Below are 16687 nucleotides of genomic sequence, written 5' to 3'. Positions count from 1 at the left end.
ATTTTTCTTAAATAGATTTACATATTTTGCCAGCAACAAATTCATTTATTTTTATAACAGAAATTCATGAATAGAAGCATTATTTATAGTTTTAAGGGGTATTGTAATATTTTTTGGTCCTACCAGTTGTCTAATCACATTTGTTTTTGCAGCACGCCCTACTCTCTGTAGGGTTTGAATGTGTAACCAGAGTTTGAGTAAATAGAAGTACTGTACTTTAAAAGAATAGGTTCCTTCATCAAGAAAAGAAAAAAGAACAGATACGGCAGACTTTATGTTGACAGAAGTTCCCAATTGTAAGGGAAATTTACTCGAGACCACTGTATGTAAAGAATATAGGAACAGAGTATCTGTCTAGTACTGTTCATTACAATTATAAATGTAGTTGATGGCCTGTTACCAGTGTGTAGTGGTGGGTGTGTCTGCTCTGTATTCATTTTTCACTGCCTGTGAACTGTAAGTACCATCATGTGTTTGAATGAATAACACCACAACCAATGTATTATAAGGCCATTGGCGAATGCTCGTGTTGTTGACAAAATTTTTGAGACATTGTTATTGTGGGCCCGTAGAGACCTGTACGACATAGTCTGCGGCTGTACTTTTCAGAAATTAGGACTGTTTAAGTGACTTTGCATCCCAATGGTGGACGGGAGATTGATGAGAACAGTATTGATTTAGGGAAAATTGTGGTACTGTATTTTTCCCCGTTATATGTTCTTTATAGATGGCATACTGGTACTTGCCCAAATAGATACACGGTTAGAAGTGCCTCTGGTTATACTTGAACTGTATAGGAACACTTATGAGTGTCCCCCCAGTGGAAATCTTGTTTGTGTAATGTTTATTTTGTTACCCGGATGCTGAAGTTTTACGAAAGGGATGCTAATTTTTTCCTTTGATTATTTATTCTAATTGATGTACTGTAATATTATTCCTATTAGTTTTTCCAAATAAACATTTCTTGTTTTTTATGTATACAGTACAGCATCTCATTCCAGTTCCTTAAACCACTGAGTTCCCCTACTCAGCCATTGTTTTTTTAATCTTTCAAATAACTTATAATAATCCCTTTCACCTAATGTTCTTATACTTATGATCAGCAAGCTGGAGAAGCAAAGGTTTAAGTCAGGATCTAGCTGGGTCCCCTTGCCCATTATAAATCAAGGGGTGGTGCCCAGTGCTTTGAACTGTTACTTAGGTTTTTGGGTATTCCACCGTTGTATGTTTGTTGTGTAGTGAACGTCGGGTTGTGGTCGGCATTCGGATACTAGGCAGTTTGGGTGCTACCTTTGGCCACAGTCCGCAAACCACTACAAAGTCACCACGGAGGGGACTCCTCTCTTCCTCTTCAGGGGAGAAGAAGCCGCCACTGTTTTGTGACCCAGTTCAGAGAACACAGGCTTAAAACCCTGCATGAGAGCTCTGACTATGGTCCCAAACCAGGGTTGCTGGCTGACAGTCGCGCTGTCAGACATTCCCTCTGGAGGGAAGGGGATCGATCGATCCCTAGGAGGAGTCGACAAACGAGGGTTTGCCTGAAACAAAGCTGAAGAAAAAGTGTCCTTAGACCTGTCCGGAAACCTCCCCTCCTCCAGCGAGCGCGCTGTTCTGCGCTTGTGAGGAGGGGAACGAGACGATGACCTGTCCGCCTGAAGCCCCGTGAAATTGCGTGCGGGATAGCGCTGGCGATCGCGGCGCAAATCGCGCTGGTGGTCGCGCGATGAGCCCTGCCCTGGATCGCGCGCGGGAGGATCGTGCACGGTAGGAATTTCTCGCGCACGCGAGGGTGATGGCGAGGGCGCGTAGGTGATGGCGAGGGCGTGCGGCGCACAGGAGCTGGAACGTGGGGCGGGGTTGAAGGCTGGATGAGCGCTTGCGCGTGAGCAATCATTTGATCGCGCGGGTGCAGGCGCACAGGAACCGGCTGAAGAGCCCGTGCGAACGAGACTGTTGGGCGCGCGTGAGCAGGAGAAATGTCTCTAGCGCGTGGGCGTGGAGCACGCGTATCTGGAAGCATGGGGCGAGGGCGTGATTGCGCAGCCTCGTGATAACGCAAAGGTGAATTTGCGCGCTGGCACGCAGGTGGTGCAGGAACTGTACCCTGAGGAGATCGTGGGCGCGCAGGAGATCGCGGGCGCGTATGGCGCACATCAGGATGCGGGCGCACAGGAGTGCGCTGTTGCGATGGGCGCGCAACAGGATTCGGGCGCACAGGAGTGCGCAGTTTGGATGGAGAGTGCAGGGGTACCTGTGAGCCCCCGTGCGCTAACTTAGGTACCTCCTGGACTGCGCGCTGGAATGTAGGGGTGCGCTGGCGCGCCGGTGAGGGCTTGCGCGCTGTATCAGGAACAACTGCGACTGCGCGCTTAACTCCAGAAGTGCGCTGAGGCACTGGATAGCGCTGACAAGTAGGAGAGAGCTTGAGCGCTGTAGCAGGAACAGATGAGCGCTTGCGGGCAGGTGAGCGCTGACGCTCTATAGCAGGAACTGCAGGTGGGCGCTGCAGCGCAGGAGACTGTGGGCGCGCAGGGGAACCCTGGCGCGTAGGAACAGGAATAGGTGCTCGCACGCGCGCAGGTGCGCGCTGGGGCGCTAAGTCAGGAAAAGCAGCAGCATGAGGGCGCGCAGGGGGTACCTGACACTTGAGGGACTGAGGCGCAGTTTTGCTCTCAAGTCCCTTGTGCCCCGAAGGGACCGGTGCCTGTGCAATGACAGGAATAGAAGGCACATATAGCGCATCAGCAGCCTTGAAGGGTGACGGCAGGTCAGCAGGTCTGGAGGGTGACAGGTCAGGGGTTCCCGAAGGACGACCTTCCACCGAAGGGGATCGCGAACGATCTCCGGAGAGGTCTAAGGTGGTTGCTGGCAGGATTGGTGAACGGCGAGTCTCCTCCGCAGAGGACTGCGGGGATGACGAGCCGAATAGGTGCCTCCTAACTCCCTTGTGAGGAGAAGGAAGTCCTCTACGGTGAAGGGGAGGACGAGCCTTCCGCCTTATATGCCCTCTAGGGGCCGTGGGATCAGCAAGCTGACCATCATAAGGTCTCCGCAGAGGAGTCTCTGTAAGTGAACTCCCCCGAGGGGGAGAATCACTAACAGGAGGGATCGTAGGACTAAGTTCCACCCTCGAAGGATGTTCAGAGGGGGAAGCTAAGCCTTCAGCTACCTCAGCAACAACAGGAGCAGGAGTTTGATCAGACACACAGGAGGCCTCCGTTACAACAACGTCAACGATAGACAGAGGATCTATGTCTGCTATCGTCGGCGATTGCTTAACAGCTGCTCCCAGTTGGATCATGTCAAATAGGGCTTCATTGGAGGGCAAACCCTGAAGCCCCAAGGAAGCCCAAAGCTGTAACAAATCATTGTTATTCACAGAGAAATCAATATCCTCCTCCGAGGGAGGAGGGGCAGCTGCCTCGCTATGGGAGGCAACTACCTCTCCCGCACCCCGGGATCGGTCAATAGAACTACAGCCTATGCTACCACTCGACGGCCTCTCGGAAGAGACCGATCGAGTGGGAGCTTCGGAGGAGGTTTGGGCTACGGAAGAAGAGGGCTTGGAATTTTCTCTCTTTAAAGAAGCCTTTGAAGGAGAAATATCCCTTTTGGACTTCATCTTCCAGCGCCGGGCAAACCTCTCCCACTGGGAGGTAGACCACTCCCTACACTCACCGCATACATTACCACTATCACACCGTTGGTCCCTACAATGAGGAAACAAGGTGTGAGGATCTGTGTCGACCGCCGACACAAAAGTCCCACAAGGGCGGTCAGGTAATCCAGGACACGTACGCATTATTATTAATAGAGGCCAACTTCACACACTGTAGAAAAAGAGAAAGCAAAGACAGATTAATGGCAGTCAAGTGAGGGTGAGAGCAGACACGTCTGTTCATCACCCGAGCCAAAAGCAAAGTGAAGTATTCACAGGTGTGTGTGAGGGAGGGAGGGTAGCAAGCTACTCCTCCCTAACCCCCGTTAACTAGCGGTGGGGTAGTAAACCCTCGTTAAAATTCTAATGGCTCGTCATTTCAGCTACGCCGAACAGCGTGGTTTGTATTTCAGTTACGGAAAAAATTAAAGTTTCCCTAAAATGTAAATGTGTCCTGCCTATTAACAATATTATCAAAACACAGATGGTCCTCACCTTACAAATCCAACTGAAGTCATAAATCTGAGATATTGTATAAAAATTTCATAATGAAATTCTGTAATAAATATTATACAATTTGATAGAGTCCGCAAAACGACACTTGCAACATGAAACGGGACTATTTATGGAGACTTTTGCAGCTTAAAATTGTAGGTGTGTGAGTTGGGTGAAATTATGACAAAATTTGACTTATAAACAGCTACTTGGCACCTATTCAGTTTATAAGTTGAGGACTCATAAAATAGTATAATACCGTATGAAGAACATGATGCCAAATAATTTCTAATACAAAGAGCAAAAAAAATAAGGTAAATCACATTGAACTTTAGATACTCTTTGTTAAAGTCAAACACCTAATAGTTTTTAAACTATACGACCTATTAGACTTTATGACCTAACACAATAATACTTTTTACCACTACACTATTTTAGATCTCTTAAGACCAAAAAACACAATGTTAAATGAAAGAGGTCAGTACATTAATCTTAAAAAGCACAAATTGGTCCACTGGTTCAACTGGGCCACTCAGATGTGTTGACTGAAGAAATCTAACTTCGTTGGAGTCTTCAGCGACAATAGGGGAGACAGTTCGTACGTGGGAATCGACATCCTGAACGAAGGACTTCTGTAAAGGAAAATAAGGTTCTTTAGAAATGTTATTAGCTGTCAGCAAGTTCAATACAGTCAACAACACACACTCAAATAGCTTATCACTTTATCATAATAAAAACTATACTTTAATTAAATGAAACAATGATTTGAAGAAAAAAACCCACTGCTGATCCTGACTGATTAAAATGTTTCATATAACCTGTTTAACTGATACTTGGAGCATGCATTATTATAAACTTACAGGTGAAATATATTATTTCATAATTTATAATACTACATTTTTTCATCATAAACAAATTTCTTCAGGTTAGCTTATTTTGAGGAAGCAAAAACCTCTAATCACTGTATCATAATCATAGTATCACAGTAGTACAAACTTAAACTACAATCTATAATCTACTGTATTAGCCTCATAGGGTATAAATCATATATAAATAAATTGAATGATTTAAATAGAAGTAGTTATCAGTTAAGTATATTCCACTCTCTCTCTCTCTCTCTCTCTCTCTCTCTCTCTCTCTCTCTCTCTCTCTCTCTCTCTCGAGAAGTCCCCTGGAAAACAAATCAAGAAACCAAAATAAGATGAAATTGGTACTAAAGCTGATTAGATGAAATTTCAATTTTTTCAAATTTTGTGCTGCAAGAAATCTAAGAATCAGACTACGATTACAGTATTAGAATAATCACATTCACAGTTATTATTGGATTTCATTTCAATAATTAATTTGGGCTAATTACACAGAAAATTTGGCATTAAGGGGAAACAGGCGCAAAATTTAATTTGCGACGATGTATTTGCGGCAACATCATTGCGACACTTTTCTAACTTCAGCGTCATTGCGCTAAGCGTTGATGAAATGGTCATTCCGTCGTCAATGCATTGACAACTTATTTTGAGGACATATGATTGAAATCATCTTGCTTGAATTGTGTATTGAGTATTGTGCAGGGGAAAATTCATAATTTCTATTGTATATCAGTATCAATTAAGGAAGATAAACTACAAATCTCAAAAATAATTTGTATTTTTCCTAGCTATACAAACACGAGTCATTTTAATAGGGAGTCTTCCTTAGGTGGGAGGGAGTCCCAATGGCAGGAAAAGGCCGCCTGTTAGACCCTCGGCCCCGATACGAGGTAGGGACAAACCTAAATACTCAATTATGTTATCCCTGCTCAACAAAAAAAGTAAAATGCTTCGAAACTGACAATCATATGTATTATAAAATCATAGCTATATTCTATAAGGTATGATTCAAAATGTCCTCACCTGCTTGAGTGTCTACCAATGCTGATACTCCCAAGGCCACGAGAATTAGGATAGGGCGAAATGTTACTTACATTTGGCATTAAGTACTAATAAGTAACAGATGAGTTGACACTAGGATAATTGTGCTGCAGAAGCATAGTTTCTACATTGACTATTGGACAGCCACTACAGGGTCTAGAGTGCAGGTGTCTTGGGTCTTTTGAGCGCTGGGTGGTTCTTGTGGAAAGCAATGTTTGAGACACGACCACGGATGTCACGAGCCCTGGAAGAGGCCCTAGAAGACGCTTCTCCCAAAGGGTTTATAAACCTCATGATAGTCTCTAGCAGTCAAAGAGAAATGGTACCTTCTGTTACTCTTTTCTCCTTCCATCCAATCTTGACAAATATATTAGAGACATCGGAAACACAAAGTATAGTCTTTATCAAATAGAGACTCACTGCCCCAACAGGGCATAGTAGTAAATCTACTACGTCATCAGTCTCCTCCTCGAGTGATGAAAAAAAGTCAAATCACTTGTCACAAAAAGGTGGATTTTAGGGCTTATAGGAAGCTATGGTTGTGGCTAGCCCATGAATATTGTGAGCCGTTGGAGTTGCCACAGTAATCATGTCTCCAAAGGATTTGAAAGCTCTATTAATAGCCTCTCGATTAGTGTCTATCAAGTGGTTGATGCCAAATGCTAAGGTTGTGGCAACAACACAAAAGTTATGGGCTTTGGTAAGGGACTCATTCGATGCTTCTCCTTAAGATATAAGCCCTCATAACCACTTCTCAAAACCAGAAAGGGATTGCGATCTCAGACTCTCCCTTCTTGTTTGACTTGTGCTAACAAACATGATAGGAAAGGTCAGGCAGTAGTGAAACAGTCCTCTTAAGGTATAAGCAAACTGCCCTTATGGGACAAAGTAGCAAACCATACTTCCTTTAATGCTGATATTATAAAAGTCAAATCTGATATTATTAATAGCAGCATTTTGGATCTTAGCTGCAAATTTTGTAATGAAAGTAAATGACAGAACTTTCGGGTGAAAAAAGATAAGATAGGTTATGTAGTTTGCTCGCTTTTAATGAAACTAGAGCTAAATGGAAGACTGTCGGCAAGAAGCCACCGATTACACAACACCTACCAATCATCTGAGCACAGGGAGGATCTCCAAAGATGACAATATGGCAGAAAAGACTCGCACCTTTGTAAAATATAATGCTTCACCTGGACACAAATACTGACAAATCTGCTATAATCATAAATGAGGAAGGATCTGGATCCAAGTGTAGATCCTGATGGGATTGGTTCCTATTGAGAAATTCACTTGAAGCTCTTTCCCTTCTCTGGAATCTCTTCTTGTTCCCTGAGAGACTGACTTGCAAGCAGAGGATATTGACAAAAATGTAGTTTTACATTCTGTTAACGTAAATTCGTAATATGACTGTGAAAAAAGATACAGTTTAACATATTTTTGGGCTCAAGCCATGACGTCCTAATGGAAGGTTCCTTTAGTAGCTTCCGAAGGGTATATATGACTACAGTGATATTCCCAGAGAATCAAACCAAAGGTTTCACAGAATTCTAACTTCTGGCGCGAGTACCTTTAAGATTACTCTCAAGGGTATCGTACATCATCAGGGGACGTATTCTTGACACGCCACATGGCAATCTGCACCCCAAATAGCCTTTACGCCTCGAGGGGAAATACGTGGCAGAATATAAGGGTAACCGCAACAAAGATTATCCTGGTTCCCCTACTACAATCGTATCGACAACCGCGCCAACTCTCTCTGGCGGTCATTCCTTTATCTGTAGCGACTCGCTACGGTGGTGTTCCCTGTCGATCTGACATTTTCGATCGATTTCTGGGAATCTTTATGCTTCTACGGCTTCTTTCTCCATCCAGAAAGTTGAGTATTGATTCTTTACAAAATGTGATTTAGTTCCAGCCTCACAATGAATTTGTGTATTCATTGTGTGCGGATCTTAGCCGATCGCCGGTGTCGCCATGGCTCTGTCATTCTTTGTACATGTGCTATTTAGTTAGCAGAACGATATTCCGGTGTAAATAGCTTAATCATTATTATGAAAGCTATTTAGGCATTATATATTGTAAAGATATCAATAAGCATATTTTTCCCTTTTCCGTGGCGATCGTATATGTCAGAGTTTTGGTGATTTAGGTAACCAAAATCTCGTCTTGTCTGGTAACATAACCTAGACAACATATACTTTCGTCATTTTCCCCGGTTACCCTTGTGTATTGGTTATCATTCCTGGAGATCGATATCTCCTGGAATTATATTAACCGTTATTAATCTTACTAGAGATTTATGGGTAATCTCTCTTCCCTCTGAGAGTAGCCTTAGGCTACAACTCTTTGCGTCGGCCTTGAATTTCAAATTCAGGCATGACTAACCTAGAGTTTTCTGTCTCATCCCTTAACGGCAAGTTTTGGGATTCGATCAGAACCTCAGAATATTTAGTCATTGTCGGCAGTCGGTTGGGGGGGGGGGTGATTGCATTCCCCTGCCGGCGGAACTGCCGGAATAGGAGGCTAGCCCTCCCTAGACTACACCTGAAGTGGTCGAATGTTGCCGCCACCTTCTCCCTGTGGTCTAGTAGACTAGTCCTATGCTCGCCGACCCTAGGCTATAGAGTCGTATACTCTTGTGGCCTAGGATGGCGCCGGCTTTGGAACTCTGTTTCTCCCTTGTTGAGAGGAACGACATGAGCTGCCGTCCCCTTAACTGTATTAGCACCTCCTAAGCTGGAGGATAAATGATTCTCCTGCCGCTTGTGGTCGTGCCAGTACTGAAACAGAGTTTCTTCAAGGTGTGTAGATCCGGCAACATTGCCGGTCCCTTCTATACCTCATATAGGACCCTTTCCCCTCCCCTCTCTGTTCTTTTACGATGGCCGAGCCATTGTCTTTCCTGTGCTGGAGTCCTGCAACCTTATCATTGCCGGTGGGTTGCTGGAGCCACCCAGACCCCCCCCTCCTCAGCCGTCAGCGACTGCCGACTGCCGGCTTCCAGCGCCTGTGGATGGGAGATCCCTTTTGTCACCAAGGTTCTCCAGTTCTCCCTTGAACTGCTAGTCACAGTTTCTGTTGTCGGCGTTTTGTTCTGGCCGGCAGTAGATACTGACTCAGTAGGTAGAATGCCGACTGTACTCGTGCTGCCGTAGGCTGGCCTACAGTAGTAAGCCGACAATAACACTGTGGCTAAATGGAAGTGAACCTTCTTTTCGGAGAAAGGCAGTAAAATTAGACTTTTACATCTTTTATTACTGTATACATATACAGTAATAGATAGCCTTCACTCCATGCTTTCTCTCTCTCTCTCTCTCTTTTCTAGCTTGCTAGATGCTCCGGCAATAGCTAGCTAATCCGGCAATATGCCGGCTGAACTACAGTATATGTCTATACAGGTAATCAGTATAATTGCAGTATAGTATATACGGCAGATGAATAACTATCGTATATGTTATACTAGTAGTTATTTCCAATATATCTTGGGTATCCCTGCCCAGATATTTGCTTAACCCAATTCTATATTGATGGAATAATATTTCATCAATATTCTGATTTGAAATCAGTTTCCATTTACCCTGCAATATTGAATTTCGTAAAGGGCTGGTGGTGTGACACCTCTAACCCCTATAGGGGAGAGCCCTTATCCCTGAGTTTCCCTGATCAGGAAACTCCCTGATTTAATATTGTAAGTGAGGTCACAGCAAATAGATTGGTTGGGATGCATAAGTATATGTCTTTTATTTTCTGCTGGCTGAACTACGGTATAGGTCTACTGTATATAGGTAGTCAGTATATTTGTGGTATAGTAAATACGGCAGATGGATAACTAACGTATAGATTATACTAGTAGTTATTTCCGATATATATTGGGTGTCCCTGTCTAGATATTTGCTGAACCCAATTCTATATTGATGGAATAATATTTCATCAATATTCTGAGTCAGTTTCTATTTACCTGCAATATTAAATTTCAAAGGAAACTTTATCACTGAGTTTCCCTGTTCAGGAAACTTCCTGATTTAATATTGTAAGGGAGGTTACAGCAAATAGATGGGTTGGGATACACAAATATATGTCTTTTAATCTCTAATCAACATATCTTGGATGCGAACTTCTGCTGTTACAGCTCCTATTTCGAAAGAATGACATTCCTTCGATACTCTGATTGTGTATCAATCCTCCTTACCTCACAGCATTAAGTATAGAAGGGGACAGTGCATGTACACTTCCTTACACCTAGGTGTTCGAACCCCTTTTCTTCAGGGAATTCCCCGGCTGGAGGAATTTCCTTATCTTAAGACTGAGGAGAAGTAAAAGTATTGGCTCACAGGGGATACACGGGTATGTGTCTCCAACTATCTCTTTTAGCTTTCTGTCCTAAGCTATTTTGTCAAGGGACGATTTTGCAAATTGTTTATAGATGCGATAATCAATTGAATACTCATTTCTGTTCTCCCTTCCTTACAGGAGGGACACCAGATGATGCATTGCAGTCTTCTGCAGTTATAAAGATGAGTATTTTCACGGACATAATATATGCAGGTTTACCCACATTACTAAAACTGCCGATTTAGTGCTCCTTTTATAGGTTTCTAAGGTCTAACCCCCCCCCCACCCTGCCTCTCAAGATGAGGTTGCAGACACTAACAGCATTGGTGAGTCTGAGCGGTACTCGAACCCCCGACTGACAAACACTGGGCAGAGACTCCACAATCAAGCCACACCTTGTAGTGAAATCAACGACAGCAGTCATTGTTTCACTGTCACATCTGACTCCGCCGCCAAGAGCCGGCAGTGTGTGCCCTTGGTCACCACCCAGTCAATAGCCGAGTTGGTATACCTTCAATCGACAGCCCGCCGATTACCGGCGGTCTGCCGACACCCGAGGAGTCGCCTCTGGTTCAGAGATCCGCTGACTATGCGTATAGTTTTCACCACTACCCAGTCACATTGAATACTGGCTAGGATGGTGTGACGTCTGTCAGCGACCCGCTGACAGCCGACAAGTCACTGATATGTCGAAGACCTGCTAGCCATATCGGTACTGAAGTACTGTGCCAGTTAACTTACCCCCAAGCACTAGCCTTGACAGTGACATGCCAGTTGTATAGGAGTATACGATACCCTGTACACCTGCAGTTTAGGACCATATCGCAGACAAAAACCTTTGGTACATAACCATACAATAGAATGGTTTTCCAGTAGGTTGTGCTTCTAAGCACAACCCCTTGCTGAGACCTACCTGATTTGGGGGATCCACTTTCCCCCCCCCCCCCTTTTTTTCCTTACGCTGATTCTTCATGAGTCTCTTGATTCTCATTATTAATTCCCCGGATGTAGGGCGCTACTCTATCCTTATGGACTAGAATCTTCCATCGGCCCCTTCTTGAAAGGGGATGCCCTAGAATCAATAATTAGGAAGACCGCAGCAGTTGGCTGGAAGGATTTACACGTCTGTGTCTCTCCTCTTTTCCAGCGTACTTATCCTAAGCTTTATACAATAGAAAGGAATCTTCTATTACAGTGAAACACTGAAAAGCTGATATAGGCAAACAGTCAGGTATGGCCTGAAAGGAGAACGGAAGGGTTTCTTAGTTCTCCTTAGGATGTTAGACAGCATCCCACAGTTACAATGACCGTTGTTCCACAGACGGTCAGATATATACACCTTCGGATCATGCGAAGCAAACAGACGCTTCTGGTAGGAGGGAAGTTCCTCCTGGTTCGCCGGACCTTCGATCCCTGGAGTCCTAGGTCTGACCAAGATGAGACTAGAATGGAAATGGACATACCTCCACCATCCTTTCCTCAACTCTTCTTATATTCAAATCCCCCCTAGAAGAGTATACCTTAGAGCTCTAGAGCATACTAGCAGTGAGGAAAGTAGAGTCCATTGATTTCCAATGAAGGCGGTTTAGTGTTCACATGAAAGACTCAAGAAAACTCTGAGTCATTCTGGACTTGGCGCCACGCAACAAGTTCCAATAGAACAGCAAGTTCAGAATGTTAATCCTTCTGAACATAAGGACCCTATTCAGTAAGGGGTGTTGACAATCTAGCCAGCCCTGGAAGATGTCTATCAGCAACTTCCAGTCTGTCACCCCCTCCCCTCCTACCTAGGATCCAAGTTACAGGAGATAACATATATCCTGGACGAGATTCTCGTTGGACTAGTTTCAGTTCTAGGATCCTTACGGAATTAGCAGACGCAGTCAAGCGAAACCAAGCCTAGAAAGAGTTCAGGTAACGATGGCCCTGGACGACAGGCTGGGGTGGGCAGCACCCGAAATGACTGTCTATGAGCATCCATGGAGATGATCCGGCCCCGGAACATCGAGGATGCAAATAACTTCAAGAAATCTTTATTCTCTCCAGCCTAGGGGCTTCAATGTTTTAAAAAATCATTGAAACCTGTAGTCACCCTAACGCCCCCTTTTCCCCTAGGGATGTAAAAGGAGATTGCAAGCTCTGTCAAGAGACTATTGAAATCAGTCAGGATTCCATGACGCTAACAGGGAGGAGTTTTGAACTCCCTCCAGTTCACGATGATGACAGACCCAGTGCTACGTGCACAACTATAACATGCGCTAAGAGGCTGGAGAAGATACGCATCAAACGCTCGAAGAGATCTAATAAGACCAATGATGGTCATTCCCTCTTCGCTTACCCTACAATGACCAAAGGCCACGGACCCGTAGGCCATTTTAGCCCTGTAATGGGTGGATAAACTCTCTCCACACAGATCGGACCTCCTCAGGTTGATCTGGGGCATCGAAGCGATAAGGAGGCATCGAGCGATAAGGAGGCGTCGAAACTGTCGAGGATAAGGACGTCTCATTTCATTAGGGAATGCTAGCCATCCCTTCCTTAAGGGAATGGCGCCTATCAGCAGCTCGTTTATATATGATCCGCAAGGTGACAGCGGATGCTCTTCTCGGGTTCAACCCAATAGAGTTGGAATGGTACACGGACGCAGACCCATTCCCTCCCAGAAGGGGACAAGTCACCGAGCTGCAGATCGTTCTCTTCATCACGAGCGTTATCAAGATACTATCTCGTTATTTTGTCCCATACTAGGACCCTCTAATGGAGGTAACAGACACCATGTCTCTACATTAGAAGTGATGGACTTAGAATTCCTGTTCAGCCCATCAAATTTCCTCCGGAAGGCTCTCTACATGCTAAGACCCTTCCAGGGAAGAGGGGCTCTGTTGGCTCCCAGAAATCCCAAGAACATCCCGTTCCCTGTAATGAAGGAACTGAGGCTGAGGCTAGTCCTAGTTATGCACCTAGGATTATCCAGGAGGTTCAGAAGTTTTCTGCCTTCGATTTATCACAGTACACCTGATCCCTTCATTTTATGAATTCCTTGCCCTTAATGGTTGGGAAAAAGACTGGGATCTTAAAGGCAAAATAGAATTCCTAGAAGAATACAAGTATAGTCAACGAGAAGACAATACGAGTCTTCTTGGGAAAAGTAAATTGTTTTGTAAAGCAAAAGGGCCCGAAAACTATCTCATAATCTTCTGCCTGTCCTTCTCTGTCCACCCCTATATTCAGGGTCTGGCGGACGACAGCACGTTGGCCTTTGAGGAAGGAGGCAGTGTATCCTTGGATACTATGAGAACGCTAGTTCTTCGGCCATGTCTCCATATAAACCCTTGAGTAAGCACCAAGGGTATGGCCGACTTTGCAAGAGAGGTCACTTGATGGGATCTTTGGATCCATGGACCATTATCTCTGTGCAAGTCAACCCCGACTAGACCTCTTCTATATGCCCTTTATATGGATCTAACGATTGAAATCTTTAATAAATTTCCGATAACATGTGCAGGCTTAGGCCTGCAACGCCACTAAAGCCCATCTCATGGTTGTTGGACTAGGTCCTACATTATGCCTCACCTGTGAACAATGAGGATTGTTCCCTCAAGCATCTAACCTAAAAGGTTATTTTTTCGGTTCGCTATAGCCTCTGGGACTAGAGTTAGTGAAATAGTGGCCCTATCCAGAGATGAGGGCCACATTAAGTGGGAGAACTGCAACTCTTTCTGATCTAACCTTTCTCATTAAAGACGTCCTACCTACTAAGAGGTGGGGCTCCTGGAGAATCTGCCCTCTGAAGGAAGATGTCTCTCTAGGTCTGCTAGAGCGTCTAAGGTCTATCTTCATAGAACTTCAGACTTCAGGAGGAACAGCTCTTTACAGGAGAAAACTTTGGATCAAATTATCCCTACAACTGAGGGCAAAGCTCACCTACCTTTTTCGCGGAGCGGATCCTGACAGTACTCCTGCAGATAAAAGATCCGAGGAAAGTTGCTTCATCACTGAACCTTTCAGTGTGTTGACTTCAGCCTCCTCGTTAACCTACTGATAGGAGGTTGTCCAATGCGTCTTACAGACACTATACTAAGCAAATCTATGGATTGAAGCATTATGTGGTGGAGGCAGGTGCTATTTGGACCCTGTCGTCTAGCTCTGCGATAAACAGTAAATTGATTGGGACTATCAATTAAAAGGAGAAGGGGTCAGCAATTTTTGTGTGACCTCCCTTTGAATAAGTGTTGCCAAGGTAACACTAAATCTGTTCAGAATCTCAGGTGTGAAATTATACGGATACCACTAGTGCCGTGTGTACATAGTACACAGTGTTGTTAGACTATTTCATGTACAGAAATTATAAAGAAAAGTCTTTTTAAAAGAGCTTTTCTTCAGTTTGAGAGTGGCAATCATCATTTTCCCCTTTCAGAAAGGGGAACATTAATTTCTGTGTATGTCTCTCGTATAATTCCCTTATCATGCTACATTCATTTAGCATGTAGTCATTTATTAGGAATAAATGTCTATTAAAATGCAGTTGCGTCCTAATTCGCCCAACAATTGCATGTTTAGAATACCAGAGTTCCTTAACTTACTCATGTAAGTATTTCTCATATCATTGTATGCTTACAATCAATGAATGAGGACACTGATATTGGTTCCGCAATATATACAATCCTTAAGAGCGTTTGTATTCTCAGTGTATACCTATGTTTGTTCATACAATATATGCTACATTGAGGCCCTTTTCTAACGTCTAAAAATGACTCTTCCCTGCAGGGGGCAGGAAGCACTAACATTGTTATGCTTAGTGATGATGACGGATAACGGTAACGTCATTTGTCTCAATTGGCCCTTTTTGGCTGTAGAAATATTGTCCCAAGGTTAAGGCACTGACACAAAACCACAGATACATTAATTCTCTGGTATGCTTCCATTAGGACGTCATGGCTTGAGCCCATAAAACGGATTTTGAGCGAAGCGAAAAATCTATTTTTGGGTGAGATGGCCATGACGTCCTAATGGACCCACCCTTCTTTTCTATGAAAAGATCTTCACGGTTTCCCCCCCTGATCTACTGTATCTGTAGCACCTTGCTCAATGCTACAAAGAATGACCGCCAGAGGGAGTTGGCGCGGTTGTCGATACGATTGTAGTAGGGGAACCAGGGTAATCTTTGTTGCGGTTACCCTTCTATTCTGCCACGTATTTCCCCTTGAGGCGTAAAGGCTATTCGGGGTGCAGATTGCCATGTGGCGTGTCAAGAATACGTCCCCTGATGATATACGATACCCTTGAGAGTAATCTTAAAGGTACTCGCGCCCGAAGTTAGAATTCTGTGAAACCTTTGGTTTGATTCTCTGGGAATATCACTGTAGTCATATATACCCTTCGGAAGCTACTAAAGGAACCTTTCATTAGGACGTCATGGCCATCTCACCCAAAAATAGATTTCTCGCTTCGCTCAAAATCCGTTTTCTTAACCTAAGAATGATGAAAATTAGATCCTTGCAATTTAACATTATTTCTGAAATAATTAGTTTTGTTCCCCAACTCTCCACTCGAAAATTGATTATATTCGCGATATGAATAAAGAGAAAGATCTAATTCCTATTGTTTAAGTGATAGCTCGTCATGTTAAGTCAGGAGATACTGTTTTGCACTTAAATAATATCAATATAATGTTCTAAGCTGTTAAAATGCGAAGATTCGTTGGTATATTCTGACGGCTTCAATGATGAATATCTGGAGAATCTAAAATCATGAAAATTTTCCCTATATCAAGTCCCTGGATGCATTGCAAAAAAACATAACTTAATGTTAGATCGACGTTTGACACAAGAATGTGTGAAGTTAGTGGTGCGTTCAGCTGCTATTCCAACGTTCAGGTGGTTCGCGTATATTGAGACGCATGGTACGTTCCAGTGGATTTTTTAGCAGATGCTTCTCTGATACCCTGTGGAAGATTGATTGATTGATTAATTTAGAGTTTTCAGGCATCCTGACATCCAAGGTCATTGACGCCGGTAACATTTAATTTATGCATACAAAAATAAAAAATAAAATAAAATAAAAAATAAAAGAATATTCAATTAAGATCATAAAAGTTGAATGTCATAAAAGTTAAATAGTTTTCAGAAGACCTGCTTCTGAAATAAATCTAAAAATGCCACTTGCATGGTAGGACACATCATTTCCTAGAATTTTGGCAAGGATGAACCTGCCACCCTCACCTCGAGCCTCAAACAAATATCTATTCCTTAAGTTGTTATAATTGGGGCATTCGGTCAACAAATGCCTCACT

General features: G+C 43.8%; 1 long non-coding RNA gene across 1 annotated transcript in view; it reads right to left on the bottom strand.

Moving 5' to 3' along the window:
- Positions 1-4021: 4021 nt before the first annotated feature.
- LOC137620279 (uncharacterized) overlaps positions 4022-16687 on the bottom strand; it is a 34593-nt gene continuing 21927 nt past the window's right edge. Inside the window, exon 3 of the long non-coding RNA XR_011040045.1 lies at positions 4022-4785. This is a non-coding gene — a long non-coding RNA (uncharacterized lncRNA). The remainder of the gene's footprint in view (positions 4786-16687) is intronic.

This window comes from Palaemon carinicauda, chromosome 26 (assembly GCF_036898095.1).
Source record: "Palaemon carinicauda isolate YSFRI2023 chromosome 26, ASM3689809v2, whole genome shotgun sequence".
Lineage (NCBI taxonomy): Eukaryota > Metazoa > Arthropoda > Malacostraca > Decapoda > Palaemonidae > Palaemon > Palaemon carinicauda.
This window is presented reverse-complemented; position numbering and strand designations above follow the sequence as displayed.